General features: G+C 32.6%; 4 non-coding genes across 4 annotated transcripts; 1 reads left to right on the top strand and 3 right to left on the bottom strand.

Annotated features, from left to right (window-relative positions):
• Positions 1-1,717: 1,717 nt before the first annotated feature.
• On the bottom strand, positions 1,718-1,791 carry Trnan-guu. The gene has a single exon. It is a non-coding gene; the product is annotated as a tRNA-Asn (tRNA).
• A 1,869-nt stretch (positions 1,792-3,660) lies between these two features.
• Trnan-guu lies at positions 3,661-3,734 on the bottom strand. The gene has a single exon. It is a non-coding gene; the product is annotated as a tRNA-Asn (tRNA).
• A 3,004-nt stretch (positions 3,735-6,738) lies between these two features.
• On the bottom strand, positions 6,739-6,812 carry Trnan-guu. The gene has a single exon. It is a non-coding gene; the product is annotated as a tRNA-Asn (tRNA).
• A 3,174-nt stretch (positions 6,813-9,986) lies between these two features.
• On the top strand, positions 9,987-10,060 carry Trnan-guu. Its single transcript has one exon. It is a non-coding gene; the product is annotated as a tRNA-Asn (tRNA).
• The last annotated feature ends 7,218 nt before the right edge of the window (positions 10,061-17,278 follow it).

A 17,278-nucleotide genomic window follows, 5' to 3' on the forward strand; every position in this document is an offset into this window, starting at 1 on the left:
TAATAGTACTATGTTGTGACATTTTCTGTAAAAAATATTAATATTTTCATTCGTAATAACGAGCGTTCAAATAAAAACGTGGTCGAAGTTGGCTCTGACACATTGGACGTAGGGAGTAGCTTATAGCGACCAACTTAACCTCATTTCTCAACGAGCTGTATAGCAGCTGTCAGTTTCAATAATGTTAATGACTATATAACTTTATTTTAAAGAATAATCGTGATAACAATAACAAACAATTAAAGGGGGTGCGGAAAGTGTCCCCCATCCTTGTTATAACAATAAATTAAAGCAGCTGCTGAAAGTGTCCCCCTCTTGTTCCAAGCACTTTTCACACCTGTTCCTCAAAGAATTAAAGACATTTTCTAAGATGCTCGGGGTATTGTTAATTTCACGAATCTTGTCTATAAGTCGAGCCTGCAGATGGTTTAAATCAGGAATAGGCAGTTCAAAAATAGTGTTTTTAAGGTAAGGCCACAAAAAGAAATCACACGGCGTAATATCACATGACCTCGGTGGAAATTCATGTTCAGCATTGAGACTTATTAGTCGATTTTGGAAAACTTCCCTCAACATATTCATCGTCTCGCCTGCCGTATGTGCCCTTGCGCCATCTTGTTGAAAGTAAAAGTTTGTAATTTCGTTTTCTTCCAGCTGGTTAACAAAAGGAGCGATAATTTCTTCTCTATACCTTTGCGCAGTAAGAGTACCATTAAAAAAAATAGGTCCATAAATCCTCCTTCGATTGAGAGCACACCAAACTCCAATTTTTTGAGCGTGTAGAGGGCCCTCGACAAAAAAGTTATCTGGTTTTTCAGAAGACCACATTCTCATATTCTGTGAGTTTACGTAACCACTTAAATGAAACCAGGCTTCATCAGAAAAAAAGGTGATATTATGAAGTTCACCGTAGTTGTTTAAAAACCATTCACAAAATACAGCCCGTCGCGGAAAATCAACTTCATGAAGTTCTTGCTGACAAGTTAAACGATAGGAGAACAAACGCAAATCTTTTTTTAACACTGTGTGGCAGGTACCGACTGATACTCCCACCATTTGTGATAAAACACGTACAGAAGTTCTTGGCGCATTTTCCATTATTTGTTGGACATTTTCTTTTAATTCTTCAGTCCGCTTTTTAGGTCGGCCGCTTCCTTCTTTTCTTGTTACACTGCCCGTTTCACGAAAAACATTAACACAACGCTGAACTGCACTTTGAAAAATTTTGTACTCAACAACGCCGGGAAATTGATTTTGAAATTCTATGAAACATTCCTCAATAGAATACTTCCATATTCCATCAATCTTGCGTCCATTTCTAAAGTAGGACTCTATGATAAACACTTTTTGTTCTTGAGAAAACACCATTTTAAACGCTTTTTAAAATGAAAATATTCAAATTGATAGCGGCGATATAGCGCTTTGACAGATGACGTTTAAGTTCATTTGCTATACGCTACGCCCTACGTCCAAATTTTCAGAACCAACTTGACCACGTTTTTATTTGAACGCTCGTTATAAGCCTAATCATGATACACCCTGTATATGCTATTTCATCATTTGAAATCCTGAAACTTTTACGTCGTACCTCTTAGAACTGTGCCAATTCCTGACAAATTTTATATTCCGCTTATTTTCTAATATTCCTTCAACACACCTACAATATTCTTACGACATAGGATATCTAAAATTATTTTTCAAATAATTAAAAATTTTACGCCCCCGGGTGGGCTCGAACCACCAACCTTTCGGTTAACAGCCGAACGCGCTAGCCGATTGCGCCACGGAGGCACTTGTGCTGTTGTCACATAAAGCCGTTGATGGGATATTGTAGATGTAACCAAGTTGTCGATTAATAATGATACATTATAATATTTTTACCGAATATTTTTAGTTATACCTGCGACACCTTGGAATAAATAAATAAATAATTTCCTGCCTTTATAAATAAGCACATCTCACAATTAATGCAGCTACCAAAAAAAGTATACACTTAGGCTCGTTCATCAGGGTCCTCTATGTCCCTATGAAAATTACTTCTCCTTTCCTATGTATTACGGAGATCGTGGATAAATAAGATGATAAAATGAGATAATTTAATGTCGAATTAACCATTTTGATTAATAAATGTTAACAGCAATAATTGTGCGATTCTATTTTTTTTGTAGTATCTTTATCTTGAATATAAATTTCATCAATTCCGATAAAATCGTACTATGTATTTAGCTATAAATAATAAATATCATGTGTGAAGCTAGACAGAAGGCTGTCTCATATATAAATAATATATTTTTTTAAACTGACAACATGATTTCTAAACGTGACTGATAATAAATTTTATTCAGTGTGTAAATATCTATCTGCCCATTAAATATCACAAAACATAATATGCGACTTTCAAAAGCTTCAGTGGCTATGGAATTAGAGAAGACATGAAAATCTACTCAAAACCGTTTCTATAATACAGGGGAGGGTGGATTTAAATAACGTTATGTAGTTCTCTTTTGCAACCTACATATAGACACAAAATAGCGTAAATGTATTTTTTTTTATTTTACATTTTTTATGTTGTGGTCGATAGAGAATTTTTAATAAATACTGTACTAGTGCAAGTTTTACTCGACTAACTCCTGCTATCGTTATGACAAGGGGAGGGCAAAAATAGCTACTCTACAAATTCATATTATGACATTAGTGGATAATATACAGGATGTTAGAAATTTGACTGCCTTAATTTTAACAGACGATAGAATAGAAGATAGAATACATTAAAATAAACAAAAAAACCTTGGACATGAGTCCTAATCTCAACCATTTCCCAGAAAAAAATATCAAAATCTCCAACTTGATGTACAAAAGTTCGATTTATTAAGAAATATTGACAAAACAGCGTGCATAGAATACCATAAAATACAATGGTTATTACTTTTTTTGAACTTCTTTATGCTTAATTCTAAAAAATAATTAGCGTTGTAATAAATTCAAAAATCGACAATGTGACATCGAATGTGACAACGGCGCAGAGGTTAACACGAGGTACTAAGCTGTCCAGCAATACGCAATTCAGTTGGTATTTGGAATTGGACCGTGTCTGAGTGTTTTTTGCGTACCACTATTTCCTTTTCTTGAGGTGTTTTCCAGCGAGTGCGCGAAAATTGGATTCGAAGATGTCGTGCGTACATCGAAAATGGTGGAGGACATTTTGAGCATATGTTGTAGTTTGTTTTGTACTTGTGCGTTTAAAAAAAATTACTGAATTTTGCTTTTTGGTAAGTACCTAAATTATTTTTAATACGTATGATTATTTGGACGACGTTGAGTACTTTAATTACATATTTTTGTCAAATAAAAAAATTAAAATGTGAATTTCAATCTCCTCCTTTAAGAGGGTACCTATATCGCCTCTGGGGTGTAACTTTCATATAAGGTATTTTTACTTCAATTGTCTTATTTTTGGCTCTACATTCACTGGTATCATTTTTACTACCTCATTTAAAAACACCCTGTATACATATGAATATAATAATGAAGTTACAAATTTAAAACTATAGTGTAACTCCTTTCGAAAACTCTGTCAATTGTATGTCAATCAGAATCAACGCTTTATAAAATTGAGTCATAGTTCTTTTCGAAAATAAATTCTATATATTAAAAAATATACGCCCCCGGGTGGGCTCGAACCACCAACCTTTCGGTTAACAGCCGAACGCGATAGCCCATTGCGCCACGGAGGCACATGCATGATTTTCAAATTAGGCGGCCAGCACAGTGAATAAAAAAGTTATCAATTTATATCAGGCGCAAAATTCTAATTGTTCATAAAAATAAAAGCTATTCCAGATAATTTTAGTTACAGAAAAACATAGATCCAAAAATATTAATAAATAGGAATATTGGGCATTCAAATTTCGAAATGGTTTTTGGTCGATATTTTAAAAACTACAAATTATAAATTCGTTATTCTGTATACCAGAAGCATGTGGAAAGATCATTTCATGCCATTTTTTAAAATCTTTTTCTACCTATGAATCTTTTTGAGAAATTAGAACAAGTAAACCTATACAAATATCCGTTATTTCTGTTACATTATATAGGAATAAAATGAATGTGTGAAAACTTATATTTCCACCAATACTGATTTTTAAAGTGGAACACTGAACAGTGACAAATAGTAAAAATATACTAAAGCTGCAGAGATCAAGATATTTAAGCAATCTTTTTGAAGTGAAGATCAAGATATTTAAGCAATGTGGCATTAGTAATAAATTATAGTCAATGACATCTAAAAGAGTAAAAGATTGTTAAAGAGGACACAAAACTAAACAGAAATATAAAACAAAAGGCGGAATTCTTTTATTTATGATAAACATTACCAATTATTATCAAATGTTTCACTTGAACACTTAATAACGCATTTACTTTGCACACTGATCATATTACCATAACGTCTAGTCTGCAATGTCTCTATGGAGCAATCGGTTAAGGATTTAGCTGTTAAGCGAAATGTTGGCGATTTAATCCATCTCGGCAGTTTATGTTGTTTAGCATAACAGAGCCCTGTTTGTTTCAATCTGCAGTTCGGGTGGCGCTTATGGAACACTCAGTTTGCACTTTTTTCTTAGAATTAAAATACAGGGTGTTTGGAAAAGTTGTTACAAAATTTAAGGGGGTGAAAGTAGAGCCAAAAATAGTAAAAAAAAGTTCCTATAAAAATTGAGGGTCTTATCCCCACATATCTCCCATCTCCCCCATATCTCGGTAACGGTGCTCCGGAGGACCAACGTTTATAGGAACTGTTTTTACTCTTTTTGGCTCTACTTTTACCCCTAAAATTTTGTGCCAACTTTTTCAAGCACCCTATATTATTAGAAAAAATCCAAGCACAAAAATCTTCAACCGAAGAAAAGAGTGTTCAAAAATTCGTTTTTTCTGAAAGGTAAAGTCCCATTTTATTGAAATTATAGATATTGTTCTAACTTCAAAATTAATATCTGCAATTGTTTTTAAACAACTAAGATTTATTCTTTCCATATTTGACGATAGGCTAAATCTGCATTATGAGCGTATAGCAATTTTTTGAAATTATTGAACATTTGTTCAGTTTGATACGATAGGGTCATCATCCTCAGAAACGGGGGGGGGAGGGTACGATGGTATTAAACATTGTCATCATGGCATATAGTAAGTGTCCTTTCTACGAATTTATACAGTTTCACCGCCATGCCAGTGTAAAATAGTAAAACAGTTTCCATTCTTTTACTCAACAGAAAAACTGTTAAATAAATTGATAACACTAACCGACAAAATTTTAAACCCAACCATACATTTCTGAAGGTTTTTATTTGAAAAATTGCTTCATCATATCAAGTTTTCGAGATACTCTAACCTAAATGTGCAAAAAACACCGTGTTTGGTTATATTTGAGATGTTACATCACGTCCAAATTTTTCCCTTTAAAACTTGTTACGGATTCTGAAAGTACAATTCTTCCCCTTCAAAATCAATTTAGAATGGTTCGAATATATTCTTTCATATCCAAAATATCGTCTGATTAAATTGATTTGCCATATCCGTTGATACTCGGAAAATGAGTAGCATCAGATGAAGAACCAAAATGAAAGAATCAAATTAAAAATACCTAAATTACCAGTGGTTACATTGGTCAGAAGTCAGAATTACAATAATATTCAAAATGGGGCCAATATGACGGATGGAATAAAAAAATGCCATTTTGAATTTTGTAATTCTGACTTCAGATTTGTAATCAGCGACCATGAAAACCTTAACTCAAGAACCAGTAGGAATTTAAGTTCTGTAATTTGATTCTTCCCTCTTCATGCTACTCAATTTCTGAATATAGACGGGTACGCCATACCAATCATTTCTTCTAGAGAATAAAGGGGTTTTCGAACAATTTAAAATGGATTTTGAAGAAATGCAGTGTCTTTAGATACCACATCGAACTTTGTGAAGAATAAATTACCTCATAGTGTAACATAACGAATACAGCGAAATGCCGTTTTTCCTCACATTCTCTAAAATCTGGTGTGATGAAGCAATACTGAGATCTTATTCAGATTGATGAGATTCAGCGTATCTAAAAGTATAGTATGGTTTCTGTTTTAGAAAGGTACATTTTGTCGACCTGTGCAATTGTTGAATGGCAATAATTGATGATGAAGATGATAACGATTTAAAATCAATATCTAAGGCTTATCAAATTTACAGTAAATTATACTTTTTACGTTACGAAATCTATGAATTATGAAAAATGTATATATGTTAACATTTCTTCTTGGATTAGTCTATGATAATTGTCAAATGAAATATTATGGCTACCGCTATGAGTTATAAAGTATCAGGCACTAGTCTGATACCCGCGTTATTACATGTAGATATCAAGATGTTCTCATCAGTATAAATATGGATAAAAAGACAAAACTGTCAGTTATTCATTTCGAAATTATGAAATATTAAAGCAAATTTCACAGAGACTGATCAGAAAACTTTACTCATAAAATTCAGTCAGTTGCATCAGAAATAGGTCTTACAGAAATTTTAATTTTGAAAAAAGAAAACTGGATGTTTGCATTTTTGTCAACAAGACTCATACACCCTTATCCTTTTTATTGTTCACAGTATAATTCTAGGAAAAGGGAACAATTTCAGCAGTGGATGTGGACATAGACGATTTCTTTTATTTTAATTATTTATTTTTTGTTAATTTTAAAAATTATGCGCCCCCGGGTGGGCTCGAACCACCAACCTTTCAGTTAACAGCCGAACGCGCTAGCCGATTGCGCCACGGAGGCTCATGAAAGGATTTAAAATGGTGGTAAAATGGAGGTAAAAAAATTTTGTGGTAAATTTTAATAATTCAAAAAATATATTCCCATGCTGAATAAAGAGATTTCTTTAAGGCAATTAGCTGGTCATATAACATATACATTTTATTTTTTAATTTTATTTTGGAAATATGTCTTAAACATAAATGTATTTAAAAAATGACGAAGTACATTAGAAAGTTTTGTGTGAAGTCACTCAAAATCTGTGGGCATCAAAATTTACTTTCTGAATAGGTTAAATAATGAAATTATTATAAAATATAATGGTTGTATTTTTAGTTGTTAAATAACTAGGTCAAATTTGTTTAATTGAATAATGTTAGATAATATGTTAAAATAAAATATACTCTTTGTAAATAAATAACATAGGAACAAAAGTTAGGTACCTATCAATTTTTTTCATTTTGGTAATTTGCGTTGATTGAATATTATATAAAATATAGAATTTCATTGTGCGAGTGTTGCATTCGTTAGCGATTGAAAACTAAATGTGAAAATGGTAAAAAGGTTTTCTATCATTATTGTATCAAACTGATAAAATCACTTTATGATTTACGATTTTCATCAACATCAATATCAGAAGGTTTTTTTAATGTACATATAATTTTTCTATATAAAGGATATATTTTTAGAAATTAGAGCTTATCGTTAATATTCATCCTAAATACAAATACACTTTTCTAAGAACAATGAACATCTGTTAATTTATTCATACAACATTCTAGACGCTATATCTTTTTTAACTTTCTATTTGAGTAAACATTAAACCTTTAGAAAATTTTTGCTTGTGATTTCAGAAAAAGACATAAAAAAATTTTGATTTTTATATGGAACACTATGCATATCTATCGCTTTTTTAATTCCTCTCATTGTCCTGATTACAATACAGGTGTGTTTTGAAAATTTGCACAGAACTACGGTTTATTTACCAATCCTGCACACAATCAAGAGTGCCATGGAACAACTACGTGTGTATGTTTCCACAGTTAAATTTACCAAACAAATCTTTAAATTCTTTGTTAAATAAAAATATTATTATAAAAAGTTTTTTATAAAACCCTCTTATTCTTCTACAAAAAAGTACGCGAAGGTCAAGTTAGGACTTTTCACAGATCATAAAATTGTTCCTTCATAAGAAAAATTTATTTCAAGAAAATGTCCTTTATCTAAAACAAAACGGGATTATTACAAAACACTTTTTTAAATAAAATTTTTAAATTTTGTTAAATGAAAGAGACCTGCTTAGTAAATGCAACAGCGGAAACTCATAAATATGCACTAGTTCCGTGAATATTTAACCATTGAGTTGAAGAAGTTGCGTGCCCTCTACCACCCTTTTTAAGAAGCGCACTTATTTGAGAACCACACACCCTGTATTATAACATATGCTAATTGAGTAATAAAAATCATAAATGCATTAAAAGCCAGATTGTAAGTATATTCCAATCAGTTGGCGCTCAAAAAGGGGTTGCCTGTGAAGTTTTAGGGGAGTTTTGAAAATTGGTATATTTATAGATTTTGACGTGCTCTTTACGAATTTTTACTTTGCCACCGCTTTTTCTTTCCGGAAGTAGCCGCCATATTGGAAAAATGGCGCCCCAAAACGGTTTTTCGACGATATTTCCTTTCCGACTCACTTTACGGTGAAAATAGTTATGTAATAAATTAAACTAGAGAATATTTCCAATAATTTATGTAGTAACCTTTTTTCTATGAAATGAATAGTTTCGGAGTACGAGCGCCGCAAAGTCTACTCCAACACGCGTATTGGACAACAAACTCATTTCCACACCTCCATGAGATAGAGTTACTGGCGCGTTTTTTTTTTAGTAATAGCCTCAGGAGGCCTAATCCATATGTGAAGCACTGTTGACTAAATTTAGTGCATTCTCCTTCGCTTCGCTATCCCTGATGGACCAGGTTTTGCGAGTTCTTCGTCTGTAGAACTGAGCAAAACCTCACGGATAGAAAGTTCTTCCGCGATAGGGTTCTCTTCTTCGACTACATCATCTTTTTCCTCGATTTCGTCGAAGGTTTGCTGAAGAACTGTCTCCGTATCTTCCTCTTCATCACTGCCTTGCAGATCAACATCCGAATTGTCGCAGGTACCTACCATTGCAATTCGCGCAGATAACGGAGCACTGTAGTCCAGCCTTTCTGCATCCACAGATTCCCCGACATTCGTTTTTACATTTGCAAGAAATTAGTTTTAGCAAGTTTGCTGGAGCTGGGGGCTCGAGTATGGTGACAGGAATTAGACCATTCCTGCTTCTTTCCTTCCCCACCGCTCTGAATTTTTTCCAACTCCATATCACTGCTGAACCTGATGATAGGAGCGAATGTTGTCGTGCTGCTGCTTTTGTCGGTGACAGCCATGCAATATTAAATTTATTTTTAAATGCTGACTTCGTGAAGCATGTATATTTGTAGGTGTTTAACGACATACTTTTTACGACACTGTAACCGTACAACGCAAGGAGGAAGCGTTCTCCAGCTTCAGCAATGCTATCCGGGTCAGCATTTGGGTTTTTAAATACCCGGACGAGCCCGTTTAAATCTCGGTGGTTCTTTAATAAATTCTTTAAATAAATTTAATATTGCATCGCTGCCACCGACAGAAGCAACATCACGACAACATTCGTTCTGAACCTATCACCAGGTTCAGCAGTGGTATGGAGTTGGAAAAAATGCAAAGCGGTGGGGATTGAAAAAAGCAAGAATGGGCTAATTCCTGTCACCACACTCGAGCCCCCAGCTCCAGCAAACTTGCTAAAATTAATTTCTTGCAAATGTAAAAAAGGATATCGGGGAGCCTGCGGTTGCAGAAAGGCTGCGACAATTCGGATGTTGATCTGCAAGACAATGATGAAGAGGAATATACGGAGACAGTTCTTCAGCAAACCTTCGACGAAATAGAGGAAGAAGGTGGTGAAGTCGGAGAAAGAAAAATTCGGAAAGAACACGTCAAAATATATAAATATACCAATTTTTAAAACTCCCCTAAAACTTCACAGGCAAAACTTCCAACTGATTGGACTAGTAGCAAAACAATTTATTCACTTTGAATATTTACTGATAATACTGATACATAAAACTGATCAGATCGTAAATTTCCATAACCTTTTGAAAATCTCTACCAGTGCCTTCGTAGCGCAATCGGCTAGCGCGTTCGGCTGTTAACCGAAAGGTTGGTGGTTCGAGCCCACCCGAGGGCGTACGTTTTTTTTTTTAAAGCACTAGAAGGGTGTTTTAAAAATTAATATTTAGCATAACTAAGGAGTTCACAATGAATCAGGAAAAAAATTCTTTCGTCTACATTCACCACTGAATGTTAATTGTAGTGCGTACTCTTATGTGCTCCTACCCCTATGTGTCTATTTATTTTTTTTCAAGAACTACAAAAACATAAATGCACATACCTATGACGTTACCGCTTTCTAAAAATATAAATCAAAGAAATACATTTTCTATAGAGAAAAATCATCTAATCAAATTTAATATAATTCTACTAAATTACTGTCTGACGCACTTATCTACATGAAACATGCTGTGAGGGTGAAATGCAATTCGTTAACATCCAGAATGAAGTATTGGACCCTTTGCTACATTGGGGGATTCTTTGGAAAGCAATTCATACTCTAAACCAGGCCCTAGAAAATGACAAATTGGACATTGAGAAAATCCATACAAATCCCCTAATATCTAACGCCATTCTACATCAAAATCTAAGTGTGGGAGCTTCTGTGGCTCTCTGACCGGATTTCAGTTCATAATGGCAACACTTAAAAAGTTTCTGAAGATGATTAAATATTACATTACGGTAACGATATTAAAACATGTTACTAGGTTCGATATTGCTGCATTATATTGTTCGTGATTACAAGAATTTTAAGCAATTTACATGAATTATTTTCTCATAATATTTCCAGTGAGAAAATAAACAAAAAATTAAACAGGACAGCTGATACAAAAAAAAAGATTTTATATATTTTCGTGCTTCTTGAATATTTTTCATAGAACGTTTTAGGAAAAACATTAAGTACTCACTCTATTATTATTTGTTTTAACAATAAGAAAAAGTTCTGGAAATTTGTTGCAACATCGTTGTTACACATTATATGTTAAAATTAAATAAATCTGTTTAAATTTGAAATTTCCGTTATCTAAACATTTATCTGAATATAAAAGCCTACTTAAGAGTTGAACTTATTTACGAATATCTATTTTGAAAATGTATAGTCAATTTTTCTGCACATAAAAATTCTACCAATATTAGTAATACATGAAAAAGATTCTTTAATCTACTTACTGAAGAAAAGTCTAAATGACCTAAGAAAATTCTTCACGGTATAAGTTCATGGAAATCTAACTCAGAATATAGGTATAAATACAAGTCTCAACACGTGAGTTAATGTAGACTAATATGGTTAATCGATACGTAAGTACATTACCTAACCTCAAGTGCCCCTAATACTCTTGAAGGAGGTTTACACTTTATAGGAAGATGTATTCCTTGATGTTGTGCATATACTACAACTTACTACAAACTTGCAAGCTATTTGACGTTATCTTAATCTCACTGCTTCTCAGCTGTGCAGTTATATCTACACTTTGCATGTATGGAATAAAATATTGGATTAAAGCTGTCTTTAAAATTCGAAAGTTATGATGTGCAAAAGTAAATTACCCTGCTGCTCAATTTATACATTTAGACATTTTGTTGTTGTTTCATCACTGTTGTTACTGACAACCCATTATCATTTGCGATGTTTATCTATATTTGTTGCGCTGATACTCAGGTACTTCGTTAATTTTTCTGTTACTTTTCTCTATTTTACTCTCTCTCTCTCAAGGGTGGGCACTTTTTATATGCAATAAGGCAGATTTCTGTTGCAGTTTTGAATAGTGTAAAATTTTATATAAAAACATATTTTATAATTATTGGAGAAGATTGATTTTTATTTATAGGCGTTGAAAATTTACATGAAAAGTTCATAGGAATCGTTTCAATGAGATATTTAATAGGTACCTTTACACTTACACTCAATCCTGAGCGACTGGAGCGCCCCGTTCCAATCACACGCGAAAGCTTGTTAGTGTAAATGTATATAATCGCGCGGTTCTTAGACGTGTCAAATCCTGCGTTACTTCGTTGTTTTCATGCGGAAATTTCACGTAGGGTAAAGTTTACTTCGATTTTCACGCGGTCTTGTGGAGTTTACTCTTAAAAGGCGATAAGTACTTTTTTTAATTTTTTAATATAAACATAGCTACCTAGGATTCGCATATTTGTAAGCGTTTTTGTATTTTTTTATAGACTATAGCAGATGCACGATATTGGTCAAAAAAAAACAATTACAAATTTTATTGAGCTATATAAATCCTATCCATCTTTATGGAAGATTAAATCTAAAGAAAAAAAAATGACACTTTTAATTTTCTTTTTTTGTTTATAATTTGCTCCATTTCAGAACAAACCGTCTATAAAACTGTTGAAATTTTTAACACTCCACGAGCCACGACTATCGCGCGAGAAACTTGACACTTTTCAATTTACACTAGCCGTGTTATCATGTCACATTTCACCGCGCAGGCAATAGCGTGCGATTGGAGCGTGTCAATTTTTAACAACAAAGTTTTAGAACGCGACACTCAGGATTGCGCGAAAATACGCGCGATTGGAACGGGGCGCTCCAGTCGCTCACGATTGAGCGTAAGTGTAAAGGTACCTATTGTCAGTTACATTATCAAATTGGTTTAAGAGAAGATCATGGTAAAAAATTAAAGTAGGTGTCTTAAAGCGATTTGATCAAAGTTTGGCTGCCGGACGGGTGGTGACAGAAAAATCGGACATAAAACATGTTAATGTTAAGAATCGAGTAATATATATAATATACCACAACTCTGCTAAATTTAAAATTGTAGAATGTATTGCCATAAGGACAAAATCTTGCACTTGAAATCAAAATTTTCACAGCGTTACAATGTACAGTGTGGAACAGCCAAATCGTATAAATTCAGTATCTCAATTATTATTGTGCGGATTCATAAAAAAATCCCAAAAACCGGATGATTTTGGATTCTGAAATGACATCGTGCAATGTAAAAATGTTATCCCTAAATTCAAAATCAATCGAGTGGCAGTTGCAATCCCTAAATTTTTAAATAGGAAGTAGGAGATTGTGATACTTCATTTGAAAAATCCTTTCATTCTCTATTCGAAAATACTATGATTTTTATATTTATTGCAAAAATTAATTTATCTGCTTGCCGAAATTCGCTATAGTAAACAAAAAAAAATTAATTTCAAGAAGATGTTCAAAATGAGTTCATTGAACATCTGGGCAGCATCCTAATCGTAAATAAAAATGTCTTCTAACGTTTTTCTATACCTGATGCGTGACCGATCTAACCATAACTGTCGTTTTTCTTCTCAAGTTAGCTAGTTTTGCTAACCATACTACCATACTTTTCATATTCCCCATAGGGTGTGAGATCAGGAGAACGGGCTGGCTATTTAGCGATCCTTACCTTCCTATCCACCGATTTGGAAATGTTAAGTCGAAGTATTGCCAGCCAAAGTTGACACGAAATTATTTTGGAACAGAAGTAAATAGTTATCTAAATTCAAATTGACATCAATAAAAGAAGGACCAATGATATGGTCTCCAATTATCCCCGCCCAAACATTAACTTCTTCAGGATTTTTCGTATGTAATTCCCTCATCCAGTGAGGATTTTCGTTAGCCCAGTAGCGACAGTTTTGACGACTAACATGGTTATGAAGATTAAAAGTAGACTCATAAGAAAACAAAACATTTTCTAGTTGAGTAACATTGTTATTTAAGCTTTGCATCATTTGTTTGTTCTGAGTTGGGATCTTCCTTTTAATACGCGAATAATATACCTTTCACAAACTTTGGCTAACTGTAAGTTGGACAATATTGCAATCCTGTCAGTACTTACTGTCTTGTGGATTATTTAATGCATTGTTATTATAAAACATGATTGCTAGAATTCTAGAATTACTTTTTTTTGTTAGATATGAACATCCAGAATTATCAACTAAATTCAAGGTTCAACAGTGTGAATACACTTTTAATAAACTTCAACCATTCGTATTCATTAGTTTTCCTGTAATATTGTTAACTTTTATTATACATAACATCGTTGTATCTTTTATATTTACTTCGATACTTATCTGGAGATAATGTTTATATTTTTTCGTTTGGTGTTTTTGTAGAGAGGTTAGAACGTACCAATGAAATGTTGATGAATCAGTTGGCAATAAAGATTAGTGGATAACTTTAATAATGCAAAAATTAAATTTACTCCCCTATTTACTAATGAATTTCAATTTAGAAAGTGCTAGTTGTATTTTGAGGAGGCCCACATACAAAACTAGCTTTCATATAAAATCAATTCTAACCTAGTCAAATAATTGTGAGGCAGCCGGTATAACAAGACGAGCTGAGAAATCTAGTAATTTAAAATGTCTCAGCTATACGTCTAGGAATAAAAAGAATTAAGAACATTATTCTCTTCTGAAGACAAGTACCTACTTACAACTTTTACCGAATGATTCGCCCCTATTACATGAGAAAGTGTCTCGAAAACTTTTAGAATTATGTGTTCCCAACACCAACAAAACTCGACCACTAGCTGGACAAAACCAAAAAGTTTATTCTCTAAGCAAGTTAAATCTTGTGTTCAAATCTTTATTTGTGTGATGCAATACAAAATTATATTAGAAGATGTACTTCCAAAAAAAAGAATCGTACTTAATTAGGTACCAAAGTTTAGAGGTCTAACAATTAATAAAAACTGTAATGTAATATGCATTGTCACTGAATTTGTATCTTTAATTAGTTTAATCAATAAGTCTAAGTCTTCATCTGTCAAATATCTCTAAGTTATTAGTTAGATGTGATATTAAAAAATGTCAATGCTCTGAATCTCGAAAAGTAGTCCAGTCATTAGATCATAAACCCTGAAAACTTAAAAAAATATATTAGTAGACGTTTTTTTGCACATTATCACGGTAAAGAGTATGTAGAATGATATCAAAAAACTAATTCGAAAGAAGTGCAGTGAGAAGTTGGCAAATATGTTGCAAAAATTCCTGTTTCTTTTTCCTTTTTTACTGAAAATTTAGATGACCTATCAGAAAATTTGTTATTTTATGTTATACCTAAAATTTAAAGTACCTAAAATCATATTTCACCAATTTGTTAACTGTAAAATAAAGGTAGAACGCGGAAAAAACAGTTTACAAAAATTGTAGATTATTGTAAAAAGCGATGGATATGAAATTTATTGAAAAGATGTTCAATTCAATGACCAACATGTATGACAAAGGCCCATTCGATTGACTGTGCAATTGCTGCTATTTGTTAATTAATTTCGTTCGTTGTTTTGGAACGAATTGTTTAATTACTAAACGTTAATTTTAGAAGTTAATATCGTAAAGATAGATTCTAATTGATCAAAAGATTATGGTGATTAAAAAAAAGAAATCACCTACGCATTTTTGTTCCCAAGACAGCTTTTTTATAACGTTAATCTAACTATCTAACGATTAACTGTTGGACATATCGGACCGGAATTTTAGGGACAATTAACGAAGGGATAAACTTTTATTTTCAAAGATTTTTTCTAATATTTCATTTATTTAACTTCTAAGCTATTTATAATGCTGTTTTGCACACCTACTGTGTTAGTTGTAAAGAATAACTTAATTTCAACTTTTTGGAATTTTTCTTTTTTGATCTGGATCATTAAAACCTATATCTACGATATTAACTACTAAAATTAACGTTTAGTAGTTAAATAATTAATTGCAAATGAACGAAACTAATAACAAATAGCAATAATTTCACGGTCAATCGAATCGGCCTTGAGAACACATGTTGGTCATTATATTGACCGTCTTTTCTATAAATTTCATCAACATCCATCGCTTTTTGCAATAATAATACGCAATTTTCGAAAACAGATTTTTCTGCGTTCAATCTTTATTTCACGGTTAACAAATTGGTGGAATGTGACCTTACGTACCTTAAATTGTAGATAATTTAATTGCCTATAACATAAAGTAACACATTTTCTGAAAGGACCTCTATATTTTCATGAGCAGTAAAAAAATAAAAAAACACGTAGCTTTGCCACTTAGGTATTTGCAGTTTGTTAACTTAGCGTCACTTCTTTCAAATTACTTTTTTGATATTATCATTCAACCTTCACTGTAATGTCCACTAATATTTTTTTATGTTCAAACTCTAATTCGATTGGACTAAAGTAGCTAGTTTGGATCATGTGTTCATAGGAACACTTTTACTTAAAAAAATCAAATGATAGTTTCCTTTGTTATGAAAGAAATTGTTTTAAGAAACTCTCAGGGTTTCTTAATTTATCTTTTAATTTTGTATAATTTTATTGCTATATAAAGTATTTGCCAAATAATACCTGTTTTTAGACGTAATGTATGTGATTTCCGATGCTTATTTTTACTTTATGCTAAAAGTACCACGAAAGTATTGCCAATAAAATATCTCGGCTTGAGAAAATTAAATAACTAAATTTCAAAATGTTATGAAAATTATCTTACGGTTCCAGAAGTCATAAAAGAAGTGGCAAATCTCTCTACGTATCTTTTTGTTTATTTATTTTTTAGCATTTCCTCCCATTTTCTAATGTGGTTTCTCAAATCAGCACAAATCAGATAACCTGGTCCGCATGTCATTATTATATTTGGATACTCATAATTCCAACATGGCAGAGCTAACTTTTAAGTTTAACACCGAACAGTTCTCTAGTCGTAAATTTTTTTCGAAAAGAAATTTAATGACCCAAGAAGTAAGCAAAAAATGTTTGTTATTTTCTGAATAGTCAAATATATTTTTTTTAACTTAAGAGCCTCTAAATAAAAAATCGGTAAAAATTGAGCACAGGTTTATAAGGCAATATTTCTGTTATTTTTGTCTTCCTCTAAATTTGCTTAAATGTACATATAACAAACTTTATATATGTTGGCACAAATAATTAGTACATAATAGCGGAAAGGAAAAGAATGTCAGTTGGAAATAATTAATTCGCGCTGAGATTTGATTGCTCACCTGGGCTAATCCGCACTGCTCAAATTTTAAATTGAATTTAGCAAGGAAGCACCAGAACAAAAAGCAATTACAAAGAAAAGTCGTAAATTCAAGGGTTTTGCATACGCAAGTGTCCGAAAGGTATAAATTAACGTTGGAAAAAAAGCAATTTTGTATTAAGTTTGAGTCATCCAATTTGTTTTAAAAACAATCCAGGGTATGAGAAGGGTGGGAAAGAAAGAACTAAAGAAAAACAAAGTTGTGTAACGACGCGAAAAGAATTGTGTTACTGCGTGAACAATGCGACCAAAGAAACAATAACATTTGAGCCTGGGGGAG

Source organism: Anoplophora glabripennis, unplaced genomic scaffold (assembly GCF_000390285.2).
Source record: "Anoplophora glabripennis isolate ALB-LARVAE unplaced genomic scaffold, Agla_2.0 scaffold60, whole genome shotgun sequence".
NCBI lineage: Eukaryota > Metazoa > Arthropoda > Insecta > Coleoptera > Cerambycidae > Anoplophora > Anoplophora glabripennis.